This window comes from Pectinophora gossypiella, chromosome 21 (genome assembly GCF_024362695.1).
Source record: "Pectinophora gossypiella chromosome 21, ilPecGoss1.1, whole genome shotgun sequence".
In the NCBI taxonomy this organism is placed as follows: Eukaryota; Metazoa; Arthropoda; class Insecta; order Lepidoptera; family Gelechiidae; genus Pectinophora; species Pectinophora gossypiella.
In genome coordinates, this window is record NC_065424.1 from 7,701,695 (window position 1) to 7,719,251 (window position 17,557).

The 17,557-nt window shown below is 39.5% G+C and overlaps 1 protein-coding gene across 1 annotated transcript in view; it reads right to left on the reverse strand.

Moving 5' to 3' along the window:
• LOC126376497 (rhophilin-2-B) overlaps window positions 1-15,815 on the reverse strand; it is a 144,869-nt gene extending 129,054 nt beyond the window's left edge. The window contains exon 1 of the mRNA XM_050023926.1: window positions 15,560-15,815. The gene's annotated coding sequence lies outside the window, so the exon portion shown is untranslated. The remainder of the gene's footprint in view (window positions 1-15,559) is intronic.
• Window positions 15,816-17,557: the final 1,742 nt, after the last annotated feature.

Genomic DNA, 17,557 nt, shown 5'->3' on the forward strand with positions numbered 1-17,557 from the left:
GGCGGCTCAATAGTAACTCTGACACCAGGGTTGATGGGGTAATCCACCTCACAAGTACTCACAACCCACACGATAGAAGAAGAATTCATGTTTGGATTTATAAATTTATTGGCTTATTGGGATTTTTTTTTCCTGTATGTACAATAAAGTATTTGTTATGTTATGTTATGTTATGTTATAATTGATAAGTATTGACGGATTTGTGCCCGATTATTGGCAATAGTTTCGTCCCCTATTATAAGTACGTGTAGGAGTGGAGTGGAGAGGTTTAATGTACCACTGCCTACCCCTTTGAGGATACCTACAGGTCTAACAGAAAGCTCTGACAGGTTTGAGTAAAAAAAAAGATTATAAATTATGAGTACTTAGTATATATTGCGATGGATGTACCTCTGCCTACCCTAATCGAGTCGTGAGCTCGTGTTATGTTGCCAGCCCTGCAGTATGCGATGGCGCATGACACAGCGGCGCACGCGCGCGGTTTCCTGCACTTTTATGACATCCTTGTACGGAGAGACCACTACATACTGCCTCTGTTTTATGGGACGTGTCTTCTTTGCAAAGGTCGCGGGTTCGACTCCCGGCGATGTTCAATTTATATTTTACTGGTTTTAAATAGGTTCTTCCTGGAAATTAAACTGTTTGTCCCTGGGTGACGATCGATCTACGTTAGTTAATTTTCATCCAAATCGGTACAGCTGTTATTTGGGACGTGGGAAAGTACCTAACAGGTAGGCAAAAATACTACAGCAATAAATTCTAAACTGATTTTGATCTGTGCCGATTTTCATGAAATTTGCATTGTATTTGTACTTGTATTGTATTGTGGCCTTATACTCGTAGCTAAGGTTGTAATTTCTTCCAGGCATTTAGGTATAGAATATGATTTCAGGTTTACTATGAGATATGAGACGTATTCAAAGTGTAACTATGTTACCCACTGAATAAAGATATTTTTCAATTCGAATTTACATAAGCTCCTTCTTTTTTGTTGTCGGTTAAAAACTTCAAGTTAACCGTATACACAAGATTTCCTGTGCGAAATAACACATCGTTAGTTTCCCATAACAGTCCGCTTGTATACCCGGTTTGTTATGATTTCGTGTATAGCAACACTTAATGTCTAGCCCGGCCTTTCAATAACAGTACCCTGGCAACACTACGAGTTCCATTCACGAGAGACATCGTTTTTAATTTGAGAACTGATAAGTATTAGGCAGCTAAATTACTCAATTGTATAAAAATATTTTATGTTTATTTTTTAAAAAAGAACGTCTAGGGCCCTGTGCCGAGGTTTTCCTTGCAGCTTCTTTTCCCCGGCTATACAGGTTGTGAGAAGCTGCAGTAGTTTTAGGCGGATGAGACGTTTGCTATGTAAAATTTGTCGATTCAAAGTGTAACTATGTTATCTACTGAAAAAAGATATTTTTGAATTGGAATAAGCTTTCTAAAAAAATAGAGTTGCCTCACCTAATCCTGGAGTGTTTTGTGTAGGAGGCAATTATGTGTCATTTTTTGTGAAATTATTATTATTAAAAATGTAGGGTTTGTTACGGTCCGCTCTCCATAGTAGGAGTACTATACTTAAAGATATTTTTGAATTTGAATTTGTGAAGAAGGCGAAGTGAAGTAGTTTTGTTTTTTAAAGAAAAACGTCAAACACCTGCTGTAGATATTATGCATGTACATAATAGCGTATAATATAAAAAAGCCTTACCAGACAGATATAAATCATAAATTATTATCACGTGCTCAGCGGTGAAGGAAAAAACATCGTGAGGGAACAATTGAAAACAGATTCGACAATCATTGGTTTAGGCCTGTGCTGGATTCGAACCTGCTACGTCTATGCGAGAGCCAAGCGTTCTACCAACTAGGCTACCATGGCTGTCATACCTTTTTTTTATTGTAGACTTATTGTAGATTTGCCGCAGATGGCATTAACTACTTGGCCGGACTAATGGGGAGCGTTGAAGGCTCTCACCCGGTACAACGTTTAAGACAACAGGCCTGAGGGTGCCCAGTTGGGCGTGAACCTCGGCTCAGGGCGTCGTCTGAGTGGAAAAATATTTGAAAGAATTAATCGACTTTAGTGGTCGATAGCGATAAGCGCTGATTGAGGGAAATCGTCGACCACGCCGGCGGGATCAGTATTGGGGTGCTGAAGTGTTTGGTGTCGCGAGGTGATTGGCTGCCTCAATGGCTAAGGCCCTCATATCCACCTACAATGATAAAAAAGCGTCCACGTGACAAGCGGTAATCACAGTGCGCGGAACTGAGCAATTTTCCACAACCACGGCAAAGTCAAGGTCCCTCGTTATGTAAGAGATTACATACGCAGTTGTGTGCGCACGAGTATTTGTATTTGCATGCGAAATATTTTACTGGCTAATAAACTATTTGATTTTTATCCTATTTAGCTTAACACTAACGAATTTATTAAAAACATCATAGAAGGAAAGAGAGGAAGGGGAAGACCAAGAAGAGCTTACATGGAACAGATTAAAGAAAAGGTTAACGTCGTGTCTTATAGGGAAGTCAAGGAATTGGCCTTTGATAGACTGGTATGGAAAATGCTACACCGAGAGCGTGGCTCTTAAATTCATGATGATGTAGCTTAACACTTTCAAGGACAGAACATCTAATGACGTTCCGATTCCAAGGTGTCATACTATCTATTACGAACCATCAATGATCCATGGTCTCTGCCCGTGAAGGGGTTAAGTGCAGTTTTCACTAACACAGTTGGCTCGACCATTATAGACGGCGATACGGTTCACCATTTATTCGTCTATCAGAAAGCTCGGCTCGGCGAGGGTCTGTTCATCTTGCAAAAGGTGTACCTCTGACTACCCAAATTGGGACATAGTCGTAAGCTTATGTTTTGTAGTGACACATAATGACACCACGGTTCCTTGACACCAGGGTTGATGACGCTCGTATTCCACCTCACAACCCACACGATAACAAGTTTGACAAGTAGTAACTTTTAGCCCGAAATAAATTAATAAAACTGATTTGTTTCTTGGTTGGACAAGAGGATAGGTTTTTTTTTCATAACGTGTCACTTCTCATCGTGTGGGTTGTGAGCTGGAATACCAACATCATCAACCCTGGTGTCAGGGTTATTACTGAACTGCCAAAGGCCTCTGACATGGCTCATGTAACGACTACATACATCAGTGAGTAGTACCATGCCTTTCGAAGTACGGATCATCTTACTTCCGGACAATCAGGTGATCAGCCTGTAATGTCCTAATCAAACTAGGGATCACGAAGTTATTTTTGTGATATGTCCCCACCGGGATTCGAATCCGGGGCCTCTGGACCGTGAGCCCACCGCTCAACCACTGGACCGCGCAGGCCGTTACTAGACCACGTGTCAATGACACCCTGAATATTATTGCGTTTTAAGTAGCTCTACTAATAACATAATTTTTGAAACAACCTCTTTCAGATTTCGCGACAACAATCAAACTTCACGGGCTGCTGAAAATTTCAATTCATTTCATGTTCCTCGTTTTGCTGTTACGATGTGGTTGTTGCCCAACCGTGGTGCGCCGGAGTGCCGAGGTTGGTAGGTCGCTGATCAGCTGTGACGGATCTACACTTTCAGCACACCCCGGACACTTCAAACAAAAAACCTCGTTTTATACATACACTACAATCTTCAGTTTTTAGCCTTCGTCGTGCTTTGCCACCGCCTGAGGTGTCGCGTTTTGTGCGCGTACGATATGGCAAGAAATGCCGCGCTGCTATAGGGCTCTATAGCCATCGGCGGCGCTGCTACATTACATTCCGCTTAGGGACGGTACTGAAAAGTATCGGCGTCCGAAGGACGTAATATACGATCCCGACGCCTCGATTACTGTAGCTATAGAAGCAGCCAATCAGCTCGCGACACCAAACACTTCAGGGCCCCGATACCGACCCCGCCGGCGTGGTCGACGATTTCCCTCATTCAGCGCTTATCGCTATCGGCCCACTAGGGTCGATTAATTCTTTCAAATATTTTTCCTCTCAGACGACTGGCGCCCAACTGGGCACCCTCAGGCCTGTTGTCTTAAACGTTGTACCGGGTGAGAGCCTTCAGCGCTCCCCATTTGTCCAGCCAAGTAGTTAATGCCATCTGCGGCAAATCTACAATAAGTCACGTCAAAAAAAAAGGCGGCGCTGCGGGAACCCGTAGACTCACAAGTGCTGCAAGAATCATCTACGATAGATGCTGTGGCCTATGATGATGACACATTGACGTTATGTTACAGGCGCATCTGTGTGTGTGACTTCTGAGGCCCATACGATTGAAGACTAAAGTAAGACCGAGGGAGAAGGTAAACCTAGCTCAGCTGCGGGTGGGGAGCGGAGTTGCCGTTCTATATACGTAGTATGCTTTCAGTGTTTATTTGATATCTAAGTAAGATAGTGAGTTGCGGCCTCCGTGGTCTAGTGGTTGAGCGTTGGGCGCACAATCTCACCGTTCCGGGTTCGAGTCCAGTGGGAACATCACTAAAAAGCACTTTATGATCACTACTGAAGATGATTCCGTGCTTCGGAGGGCACGTTAAGCCGTTGGTCCTGGCTATTAGCCGTAAAAATAACACCTCCGCCAACCCGCATTGGAGCAGCGTGGTGGAGTTACATACCCCCTCCAGTTGATTGAGGGGAGGCCCGTGCCCAGCAGTGGGACGTAGACGTAGTTTATGCAGAGTAGGTATTGTTCTATATTCTGTGCTCAGGGTCTCCATATCCCAAATCCATCCCTGCCTAAACTGTTTAAAGTATCGTTTTGAATAAACGGTTCGGTAGTCAAGCATTTTTTTGCACAAAAACTTTGTTACCTACCCAAATAACGAATACAAAAATGTTTCCTTTCGTCTCAGACCGAAAAGTCGAAATTAATATTATGTATTATGTAAAATGTGCGTTCATTCATTAAAATGGCGTCGATGTTAGCTGGTAAACAATAGCTTGGCTATTGTTTTTCATAACTTGTTCTGACGACCTTGACTGAGGATTAGGGCTGGCAGACCTGACTTTATCTACCTGCCCACATCGAGTCTAGGCTAATTATGCGCTCGAAACGAATGAAAACGTACCCCTGGTCATGGCACTTGCAACAGTGTCGAAATATCGGGAGTCTCATATCCCTGCTTTAAACGCGGTAAGAACCCGTTATTGTGTGTTTTAATCAAGAATTATGTTAGCTGTAAAGTACGCAATAAACAATAAAATGAAATAAAAAATAACCATGTTATGTAACACAAATCTCGCAAAAGGACGATTGTCAAAATAAATAAAAAAGTTTCATCCCTTCTTTGTCGTCTTTGACGGACATAGTCTGTCTGTCTACGCCGTTTTTTCTATATAACATACATAACATAAACAGCCTATATACGTCCCCCTGCTGGGCACAGGCCTCACCCCAATCAACCGGAGGGGGTATGGAGCATACTCCACCACGCTGCTCCAATGCGGGTTGGTGGAGGTGTTATTTTTACGGCTAATAGCCGGGACCAACGGCTTAACGTGCCCTCCGAAGCACGAAAACATCTTACTTTTTTCGGACAATCAGGTGATTCAAGCCTGAAAAGTCCTTACCAAACAAAGGACAGTGTCACAAAGATTTTGGTCCTGATGAGGACTGATCACATTGGATCGCCATCGTGGTGAAAGGATCGGCCAGTCTGCGTTACCGACTAAACCGTCCGCAGACTGTTACCTTTACAAAGCCACTGACAATGCCGTAAGCGTGGCCAATTATTGGTCAGCAAAAATTTAGTATCGATCGCCATCGACTCGCAAAGAAGAAGACAAAGATGTTTTTTATAAAAAGTTATTTTTTCGTTCTTTCCTTCTTAATCCGCGAGCCCTCGGAGAACGCGTGACATACATAGTATTACAGATTCGAATCCCGGCTGGGGCTCTAAACCACTGAATTCGACTTTATAAGTTTTACTTTATATTTGGATTATCATCAGCCCATTAACGTCCCCACTGCTGGGGACGGGCCTTCCCTATGGATGGATAGGGAGATCGGGCCTTAAACCACCATGCGGGCCCAGTGCGGATTGGTGGTTATTAATGACTGCTAATGCAGCCGGGACCAACGGCTTAACGTGCTTCCGAAGCACGGAGGAGCTCGAGATGAAAACTATTTTTTTGTGGTCACCCATCCTATGACTGGCCTTTGCGAAAGTTGCTTAACTTCAACAATCGCAGACCGAGCGCGTTTACCGCTGCGCCACCGAGCTCCTCATATTTGGATCTATCACGTGGTTTCCATAATATGAGCCCGGTTAATGATAATAAGGCCCCTATGGGACTTAAACATAGTGAGTGTATAAACTATACAGCTCTGCCTATCCCTTTGGGGATACAGGCGTGATATGTTGCGCTGTTATGTTAATCCCACTGCTGGGCAAGGGTCTCTTCGTGTCTCTTCTCGTGTTATCTTAACACGTTTCCTGTGTATGAAAATTAGATATCGATCTCTTAAATGAAATGTTATTTTTCGATAAACACATTGGAATGTATGTACATAGACACACTATGGCAAGAAAAAATCAATCTGTTCAGCGTCCCGTCGGATTTGCCCATTTTCCCTAGTGCCCCACATATGGGACATGCACGTATGAGTTTAAAATTTATTGCCCCATATGTGGTTCATAGACAGTCAACGTGTTAATAGTCAAGATCATTACGCCATCATGGTAAAAAAACTGCCTACATAAAGATTGAAAAAAAAAAAAAAATTGATTGATTTTGAGATTGATTCAAATTGATTGATTGATGGAATATATTTGACTAAATTTGATTGAATTAAAATTATCTCTTTTAAATTCGTCGTAAATTATAAAAAGAATTACCAACTTAAACAATTATTTTGTTTTAAAACATAACAATGTAACAATTCACCTTGACAATGGTTTAATTAAGTTTATGATGACTTTAAAATTAAAAACTAAAATTAACATTCATCAAATTATACATATTTTTGTTAGTTCATTATAAATTCGAGTCTTGTAGTTATTTGCAACTTTTTGGGAAAAAAAAATGATTGACGTGTTATTTACCTCAGTCATAAAAAAATCATACACACACTTAAACAAATCGAGTTTTTTTTTACGCAATAATGTTTTAGGTACGGTCACGAGCATTAATATGTATACACTTTGGTACCATGTCACATTAACTTTTTTGACAAATTGGACTGTAAGTCTCATTAAATGTCAAATATGTTAGTGCGACAGAGTCCTAAAGTGGGTACATTAAGTATATTGCTAATGACTGTACCTAAATATTTAGCCATCGTTTGTGGATCATACAAAAACCTTCTCATATTAGAAAAGTATCATACTATAGGTATGTGTTAAGAACCTAATATTCGCCTCTTTCATTCAATCCCTTAGCGCTCCCCATTTGTCCGGCCTAGTAGTTAATGCCATCTGCGGCATATCTACCGACAGACAGTCACGTCAAAAAAGAATCTGTCATAAAGCATCCAATAAGTTAAATATGCTGTGGTCGTATTCTCACATAACTATTCTTTTTCAACATCTAGCCACTCACGCACCAACCAAAAACTGGACCTGTCAAATTTTCAGGTTAGGTAAGCGGACCCCGGGAAACTAACTCACGGCTAGGCAAATGATGATCACGCCACACACGAATCTAATTTGAATAATGTTATTATAATTTAATACTAACAAAAAAATAGCAACACTGATTTAGCTACTATTTTTTTATTAAACGTAAAGCCAATCAATCTAACCTCAAAACAATGCGAAGTACCGATCATCAAACGTTGTTCCCATCACGTTTTATGAATAAAAAGCCGCTTTTTGCGTCGACAAGGTCACGTCTAATTGATAGCATCCGAGCGAGACGCTTGTACAAGTTCACTGCAAACATCACGTCAAAAACAACCTATCGTTGTAGATTTGTATTTAAACCTTCCAGTGTGTTGGTTTGTAAATATTTTAGTAGCTATAGCTATTGTACGGTCACGAGTTCTAATATGTATATACTTTGAACCATGTCACATCAACTTTTTTGCCAAATTAAACTGTAAGTCTCATTAAATGTGAAATGTGATAGTGCGACAGGGTTCTAAAGTGGGTAGGTATATGATACCTATTGCTCATGACTGTGCTTACATTTAACATCCTGGAAGAGACAGCCTCAGGTAAAAGAGGAAGACCAATAAGAGCTTACATGGAAAAAAATAAAGAGAAGTTGAACTTTTGCTTTATTTATTTATTATTAGGTATGTCGTTTCCGAGCGAGGAGCGCAGCGGTAAACGCACTCGATCTGCGATTGTTGAAGTTAAGCAACTTTCGCAAAGGCCGGTTTTAGGATGGGTGACCACAAAAAAAGTTTTCATCTCGAGCTCCTCCGTGCTTCGGAAGACACGTTAAGCCGTTGGTCCCGGCTGCATTAGCAGTCGTTAATAACCATCAATCCGCACTGGGCCCGCGTGATGGTTTAAGGCCCGATCTCCCTATCCATCCATAGGGAAGGCCCGTGCCCCAGCAGTGGGGACGTTTATGGGCTGATGATGATGATGATGATGTCGTTTCCATATCTCGGGACTCTGAATTTTGGACTTTTGGAAGGCGTGTCCACACACGTAGAGGCATCTTAAGACAATTTTAAGGTGATTATCACTGTATACACTTTATATACACTTTAAAATTATTTATAAAGATAGGTACCTACATACAACATTACAGTGTAACCCAGCGCTGTATCATAAGCTGGGCTGGGCTGGTGTTTTATAAGCTGGGAACAAGCAGAGAAATTGCTGTACCTAATTGTATCACATTTTTTCAAGAACGTCTAAGGCCCCGTGTCGAGGTTGCTCTTGCTGGTGCTTTTCCTCGGCTATACGGGTCGGGAAGCTGCTATAGTTTTAGGCGGATGAGACTGTCTATATTTTTCGTTCGTTCGAATTCTAAAAATCCGGAATTCTTTTTTTGAGAAATGATAGGTAGGTTGCCTATCCTGGTAAGCGCGTGTATCACTCTATAAAAGTACGACAGTGGAAAAAAATACTTATCTATTAAACATACTGATGGCTCTACGTTTGTTTTGTAGCAGACAAAAATAATAAATAGTTAACGGTGTTGATAAAATCATGTGTAATAGTTTATTTGTTTAGCTAACGCGAAAAAACAAACACGGTACATACAATAAACTACATAAGTCACCATTACCTCATCATCATCTTCATAGCGTAATCCCGATGGATTCACAGGGATTAGTATAACAGGGACTAACCTGACCTAACCTAACCTGAAGATTTGACAGGTCCGGTTTTTACAGAAGCAACTGCCTGTCTGACCTCCCAACCCGCGAAGGGAAAACCAGCCTAATACAGGTTAGGTCACTTACATCCAAAACATATTTCTTATAAGTATATGGGTACGGACCTAAACCAAATATTTTCAAATTCACGTTTAGATCTTGGATGATTATCAGATGCTCAGCTCGTGAGGAAAACCATATACCCGAGAAATGTGTTTCAGAGGTTCAATCAGTCATTGTATTCTATAATATATTTGTTATCCAAAAATCAAGCAACAATTATTTTTGCGTCTGCCATTACATCGTATTTTGGAATAATTAAATGCCCGAATAATGAGAAATTAATTAATTATCACGTTAAAGCTGTACAACAGAGGGATTGTGTCCTCTAACATGATGGACTAATGTTATGGGCGATAGGCTGATCCCTTATCACCATAAGGTTTATCATATCCAGCTTACGACATCGTATCAACAGTGGCTGCAAGTTGTCTTTGATTTCTTGTGGCTCTGCCCACCCCATTAGGGATTACGGGCGTGAGTTTATGTATGTATGTATGTATGTAAAGCTGGTCAACGCCATCTATATTGTTTTTGATGAACGTAGCCTGGAAGTACATACATACATAAACTCACGCCCGTAATCCCTAATGGGGTGGGCAGAGCCACAAGAAATCAAAGACAACTTGCAGCCACTGTTGATACGATGTCGTAAGCTGGATATGATAAACCTTATGGTGATAAGGGATCAGCCTATCGCCCATATCACGAAATTTCCAGGATCTGTGCCCAGTGGTAATAGGGTCGCCTCCCATTACATGGGGCTTAAACATAGCTGGCGAGGAGCGGATCGGGTGTATGTTCTACACACCTCTGCCTTCCCCTTTGAGGATACACGCGTAATGCTATGTTAAAAATATATTTAAAAAAATAAAATAATAAAAAAGTTTATTTAGGTAAAATCTACGTCTCACATATGTACATTTACAACATTAAAATATACACACATTAAATTAATATTTACAAATTCTTAAAACTCTACTTTTTACTCGTTTTCGCTCAAGTCGTACTGTATTCATGTGTTGTCTGATTGTGAAAATTGAGTTCTGTGCAATAAAAATCTTTCAATTTTCACATTTTTCCTCGCATTATGGTTGTCTGGAAGAAATCGCTTTAAGGTCGCCATTTGCCATGTACCTAGTTAAGAGTCGTTTCTGATTATTTCTTTTCATTTTGGTGCAATAAAGTATTTGCCTTTCAACTGTTTTAAGACAGCAGTTAAACAAAACCTTTACAAAAAAGGTTATTATAAAGTTAGTGATTATTTAGAAGATATGAATGCATGGGATTAACTGTCTGAGAACTGATATTAGGCAGCTAAATTACTCAATTGTATACCAATATTTTATGTTTTATGTTTATTTTTATTTTTTTAAAGAACGTCTAGGCCTGTGCCGAGGTTTTTCTTGCAGCTTCTTTTCCCCGGCTATACAGGTTGTGAGCAGCTGCAGTAGTTTTAGGCGGATGAGACGTTCGTTATGTAAAATTGACGATTCAAAGTGTAACTATGTTACCTACTGAATAAGGATATTTTTGAATTTGAATTTGAATTTGAATAGAATAGAATAAGAATAGAAATTGTTTACTATAAAAGGACGCCACGCACAAAGACAAGACAATAACATTGCTTAATTTTTTTCACAAAACAATTACAAAAAGCATAGGGGGATGTTCATTAGAATGATCATAAGGTGGTGGTGGACGTCCTGAGATAACTTGTATTGTATTGTAGTGTATTTGATTTGATTTAAACAGTAATAATGATGGTATGCAATCTCACTACACTGCAGCATGCAACGATACAAGTCTGTTAACATAATGATGAGAAAAATACTTAGAGGAAAGTTGGTCAATGGAAAATTGACGACAGACGACAGGTAAAATACACATGCAGTTATAACAGAGAGATAATTCGTTGTTTACCTTATGTTTACATACTTACTGATTGTTCCTGTTGAATTAGCTTAGCTTTCTTAGCGAACGGCCTCTGTGGTCCAGTGGTTGAGCGTTGGACTCACGATCCGGAGGCCCCGGGTTCGAATCCCGGTGGGGAAATATCACAAAAATCACTTTGTGATGCCTAGTTTGGTTAGGGCATTACAGGCTGATCACCTGATTGTCCGAAAGTAAGACGATCCGTGCTTCGGAAAGCACGTTAAGCCGTTGGTCCCGGTTACTACTTACTGATGTAAGTGAGCAATCGTTACATGAGCCATGTCAGGGGCCTTTGGCGGCTCAATAGTAACCCTGACACCAGGGTTGATGAGGCTGGTATTCCACCTCACAACCCACACGATAAGAAGAAGAAGAAGCTTAGCTTTTTTTGACGTGACTTACTGTAGATTAACGTAGAACCCTTGCCCAGGGATACGGATGAAGACCTCAACGGTTGCAGAGGCGAAGATGGGAGCCTTCGGTACGGCAATGCAGGACGGAAGGGGCAAGTTACAGGGACTGTAACCTGGAATCTGACAGAGAGCGCAGTAACTGTCAGTACTATTCAGAGGCGGAGGACAGGAATCCTAGTATGGCTTTGTAATAGACTACTCTGGGCGCCATCCCACTTGCGTCAGACAGAGTACTGTGGGGTGGAAGGCAAGAGGGAAGCCACTGCCCTATTTTTCCCTAAAAAGTAGCATGGAAAATGCTGCACCGACAAGAGCGTGGCTCTTAAATTGATGATGATGATTGTAGATTTGCCGCAAACGGCGATAACTATTATATAAACATTTCCTATTTCTTCACTTGTTAATATCTCAAACCTTTAATCTTGTTAAAATTCATTAAGCGTTCATTTCTTTGCGATCGACCTCAAACTTATAATTATAAAATGGTGTTCTCACATGCCCACTATGTGCGAGGATCTTTTCCAATAAGATTGGCTACATAAGCCACATGCGAGCACATGAACGTCGGAGTTGAAGCAGTCGCCGTAGCCGAAATCGGCTGGATCGCATCATCATAATTATAAAAAAAAAAACTAACAAAGCAGCCCTCGCGGCACGACAACTACTTACGCCGTGCGTTGCGCGAATTTTTTTTAATTTTAAAAAGAAAATCTCCCATTACCCTGACACCAAGGTTGATGAGGTCGGTCATTCACCCCACTCATACCTTAGAAGAACTGATACAATTGACCATCGTTACCATACTCTCAAACAAACATACAAGGCGACATGTTTGTGTGTGTGTTTGGCAAACAATAGAACATCATTCGTTGTCACCTCACCAATTAGTGGTCCTGTGTTGCTGCCACAGAGGCAGGGGTGATGTGATAATTGGTAACCTGACAGTTGTAACAATAAAATATGAATTACGAGTATGTCAGATATGGTTGTTTATCATCATCATCATCAGCCCATTAACGTCCCCACTGCTGGGGCACGGGCCTTCTCTACGGATGGATAGGGAGAACGGGCCTTAAACCATCACGCGGGCCCAGTGCGGATTGATGGTTATTAAAGACTGCTAATGCAGCCGGGACCAATGGCTTAACGTGCCCTCCGAAGCTCGGAGGAGCTCGAGATGAAAACTTTTTTTTGCGGTCACCCATCCTATGACCGGCCATTGCGAAAATTGCTTTATTTCAACAATCGCAGACCGAGCGCGTTTACCGCTGCGCCACCGAGCTCCTCATTATACAATAGTTTACTTTTATTAGGATATTTTTTTAATATTTTATTTTTACAAAATATGCGATTTTTTTTGCGAGGTGTCGGACGACGCTCAGTGGGTAGGCCCGCTACAAGGTGGACCGACGATCTGGTGAAGGTCGCGGGAAGCCGCTGGATGCGGGCAGCGCAGGACCGATCGTCGTGGAGATCCTTGGGGAGGCCTATGCCCAGCAGTGGGCGTCGTACGGCTGATGATGATGATGATGCGATTTTTATCTGTGTCTATTACAAGACCCGAAACACGGACGGCCATGATTGAGCTTCGTGTGACGTCACTGCGCAAAATGTCACGTGACCAACAGTTTCTGCACGAAATTTAAAATAATTGAAGAAAAATATGTTTTTTTCTATTATACAGGATGTTAGTGACATCGTAACGAATACTGAAGGGGATAATTCAGACTATGATTCTGAGTTCATATGGAAATGGAAATTCGTGTCCGAAAATTCATGATTTTTTTTGTGTTTTTTTAAAATACTGTCAGTTCCTTTCCAAGTACTTTTGCGACGGAAAATTCCACTTGATATCAACTCAGAAACATGGTCTGCATCATCCCTCAAAGTTTTCGTTACCATGTCACACATTTTCGTCACAAGTTGTCACACATGCCACAAAAAAAGTATAAAGTTTTTTCGAGAAAATAAAATATTTTAAGAGGTACAAAATAAGCAATTGTAATTTCTAAAATAATATTTTTTCCTTTTTTTATCCGAAAACTGTCAAGTAGCCAATTGGTTACTTCAACACCGTAAGGACATAACATATAATCACGCGTGTAACCCCGAAGGTGTGGGCAGAGGTGTTTAGTGGCATATGAATACAGTACGACTTGGGCGAAAAAGTAGTTTTTTTTTTTAAATGTATTTGTTCAAAACACTTTTTACATATTTATTTGCAAAGAATAAGACGCTTATCTAAAAGCCTGAATAAGGCTTATGCGAGAACTGAATGAGAGTTTGTATTTATTACGCGTGTATCCTCAAAGGGGTAGGCAGAAGTGTATAGTATAGTCGCTCCTCGCCAGCTATTTTTAAGTCCCATGTAATAGGAGCGAGCCTATTGCCATAAATCCTGGAAACCAAATCTAAAATAATCTAATCATATTTTATTCGTATGTGGACAGGCCTGCTTCTGTCAGGGAGCTCATGAAACACTGTTTCTGTGATAAAGTCACATAAACTCTTTATTTTTCACTTTCCTTCCACCGACTGTAATTGGAATACCAATACAATGGTATATAAATTATGTAATACAAACTGGATTAAAAAAAAAAGAAAACAAAGGAAAACATGAAACAGTAGGACTAGGGCCCTGTGCTGGGAGGTTTTCTGGCCACGTCTTTCCCTCAGCGTTACAGATTCCGATGTGGTAGTAGTTTTACAGCTAGTTACATAATGGTGCTAATTCCTGTAAACACCATCTAATTTTATTTTAAGTTATATCTGTCATTTTCTTATCCGCCGAAAAGGAAAGGGACGGGTAATCGACAAGCATAAAATTTATGGAACACACGTCAATTTTAAGCACAAATCTAAAACAACCGTCTAAAAATTCGCCCGGGTTATTCATTTATTTACTCATTCTTCCTAAAATTAAGAGCTGTCAATCATCCGTCCCTTTCCTTTTCGGCGGATAAGAAAATGACAGGTATAACTTAAAGTAAAATTAAGAGATGTCTGCAGGAATCGGGGCCATTATGTAATTTAATTATGTTTGACGTTCAAAAAGCGCTAACTTTGTAAGCCAATTTTGAAAAATAAATATTTTTGAATTTTTTTTTTTTTGAAATCTTTGACCTAAACATTAATTCAAACTCATAAAGTCGAATTCAGTTGTATAGAGCCCAAGCTAGTGACATTACGATGTTTGTCACGCGTTCACCGAGCTCATCATCTCCCTAGCATTTTCCCGTTTTCCACAGAGTCCGCTTACCTAACCTGAAAATTTGACAGGTCCGGTTTTTTACAGAAGCTACTGTCTGACCTTCCAACCCGCGAAGGGAAAACCAGCCCAATACAGGTTAGGTCAAATACCTCCGAAAATGCATTTCTCGGGAATGTGGGTTTCCTCACGATTTCCTTCACCGCTGAGGACGTGATAATCATTTATGATCCAAACATGAATTCGAAATCAAATTCGACAAACATTGGTTTAGCCCTGTGCTGGATTCGAACCTGCGGCCTCATAGTGATTTTATTACTATGTATTATTCAATACAAAAATACAATGTGTACAATACCTAACGTCAATGTGTAGTGTCTGTGTAACACGAGGTTTTGTATGAAGTGTCCGAGGTGCGTATATTTAAAAACCGCAATTGTATACCTAAGTAGGTACCTACATAACTTATCATAAGTCTAACCGAACACTATGACCTATCGATTTGTGCCACTCGCTCACAAGGTAAAAAATGACGGTAGAAGAAAACCTAGGAATGCAAGTTGCTACGTAGTTAGAATAAAGCGAAGTTTTATCTAAATTGCTTACAAAATAAGTCAAAGTAAAGCATTAACCTACCTTATGTGACTTATCACTTATGGCTATTGCGCCATATCGTATAACAAAAACATTTGCACACCATACAGTTCACAGAAAGATTACATTCTCATTTAAACTTCGAAAAAAAAATACTTGAAACGTAAAATGAAATAGTTTTTTAAACACTGGCTGTAAATAATTTGTCTATGGGTTTAAAAAGAAAACTTGACAGACGGAAAGTTTGACGCGTTTTGGCGCGAAAACGCGGACTTCGAACGTCGTTCGGTGAGCGCTGCGTGCGCGCGACTGAGAGATTCCAATTTCAAATCATTGAACGTACTATGATTCCAAGTTTTGACGTTTCTAATCTGACTTTACCGTTTATTTACTATACACTGCTCGTTTTTTATGATATTAGATTACTAAACTTTGTTGTAAAGCAGCAATGGTTAGTGAAAATATATTTCGATCAAACGCTAGTGTATGACAATGGTTGGAAGATTGTATGTAACAATTTGCGTCATTTCGGAAAATTAGTTTTCAATGCTTAATAACTGACTACTTATACAATATGAAATTGGACAGATAAAAAATGCTTGTGTTTTAATTAAGCGTGACTGCCAGCCTTCTAAATACAGCATCATTAGGTGTAATATTTTTCATTATTTTGTAAGTACCTACCTACATAAGAATTGTGTTAGTATAGTAATTTCGTTTATAATCATAATCCGTCTTTATAATACGACAGCGGACCCAAATCGACTACCAAAACAGGACCAATTTACCGTTGTCAAAGTGCCAGGGTAGCACGAGGCAACTAACCCGGCGGATAAGAAAATGAAATAGGTACTTAGTGGAAGTGAAGTAACAGTGTTAAGAGCAGTGTTCAGTGCAGTGTTTTGTGTAGTAAGTGTCACCTAAAGTGCGAATTAAAGTGACGTGTCGATGACAACGATGCTCTGTGCAAGTGCTGTACCGTGTGTGCTGTGAGTAAAAAATAAAATAAAATTAGGTGGTGTATACTGGAAGCAGCATCTAATTCTTGTATTTGGACTATACATATTGCGTATGGAGCAAAATCGCCATATGTCTTCTGACCATCTCAAGCTCTTGCTTACCCTGAGATATTTACAGCGGTAAATACAGGGTGTTAGTGAAATCGTAACGAATACTGAAGGGGATAATACACACCATGATTCTGAGTTAATATCAAGTGGTATTTTAAGGCGTACTCATGATTTTTTTGTTTATTGTTTTTTCAGATTACTTATTTTCAATTCTATACTTTTGCGATGGAAAATTCCACTTGATATTAACACAGAATAATAAGCTGAATCATCCCTAGAAAGTTTTCGTTAAGATGTCACTAACACACTGAATGTATACATCGTGAGTAACCTATGTAAAATTAGATAGTACAGGTAGGGATAATAAAAAAAAAATAGTTTTACACAATTTGTTTTATTGTTGATAATGGGACAGAATCATTGAGACGTATACTTACGTATGTAAATGTATGTCTGTTTTATACATTTTTTTTATTATTATTTCGAATACTAATAAGATATGCGAGTTTTTGATATGCACATTTTTGGCGGCTCATCTCTAATGCAATATTGAATAAAAAATAAAATAATAAAAAAGTATTAATATCTCTAATGAAAAAATAAATAAATATTAAACAATAATTAATAAGTAATGACGTTTTAACCTCAAAAATTTTAATTTTTGAAACTTTATTTCTTGATTGTAATGCCCTGTGATAATGAAAAAATAATTAAATTATTGTAATTACTTTTTCATTATTACATTCAACATTGCACTTGAGTTTCAATGTAAAACGAGACGAATTATGAATAAAAATTTCCCAATCTTTGTGCGTGATACAGATTTCTAGCGTAATTAATTATTAAGTAATTATTAAATTTGTAGTTTATAATCTATATTTAACTCTTAATAATAATTACAATTGTAATTCTTCATTAACTTTAGTCGATTTTAAATTTTATACATGTGGATGTGGACATTGTGGACTGA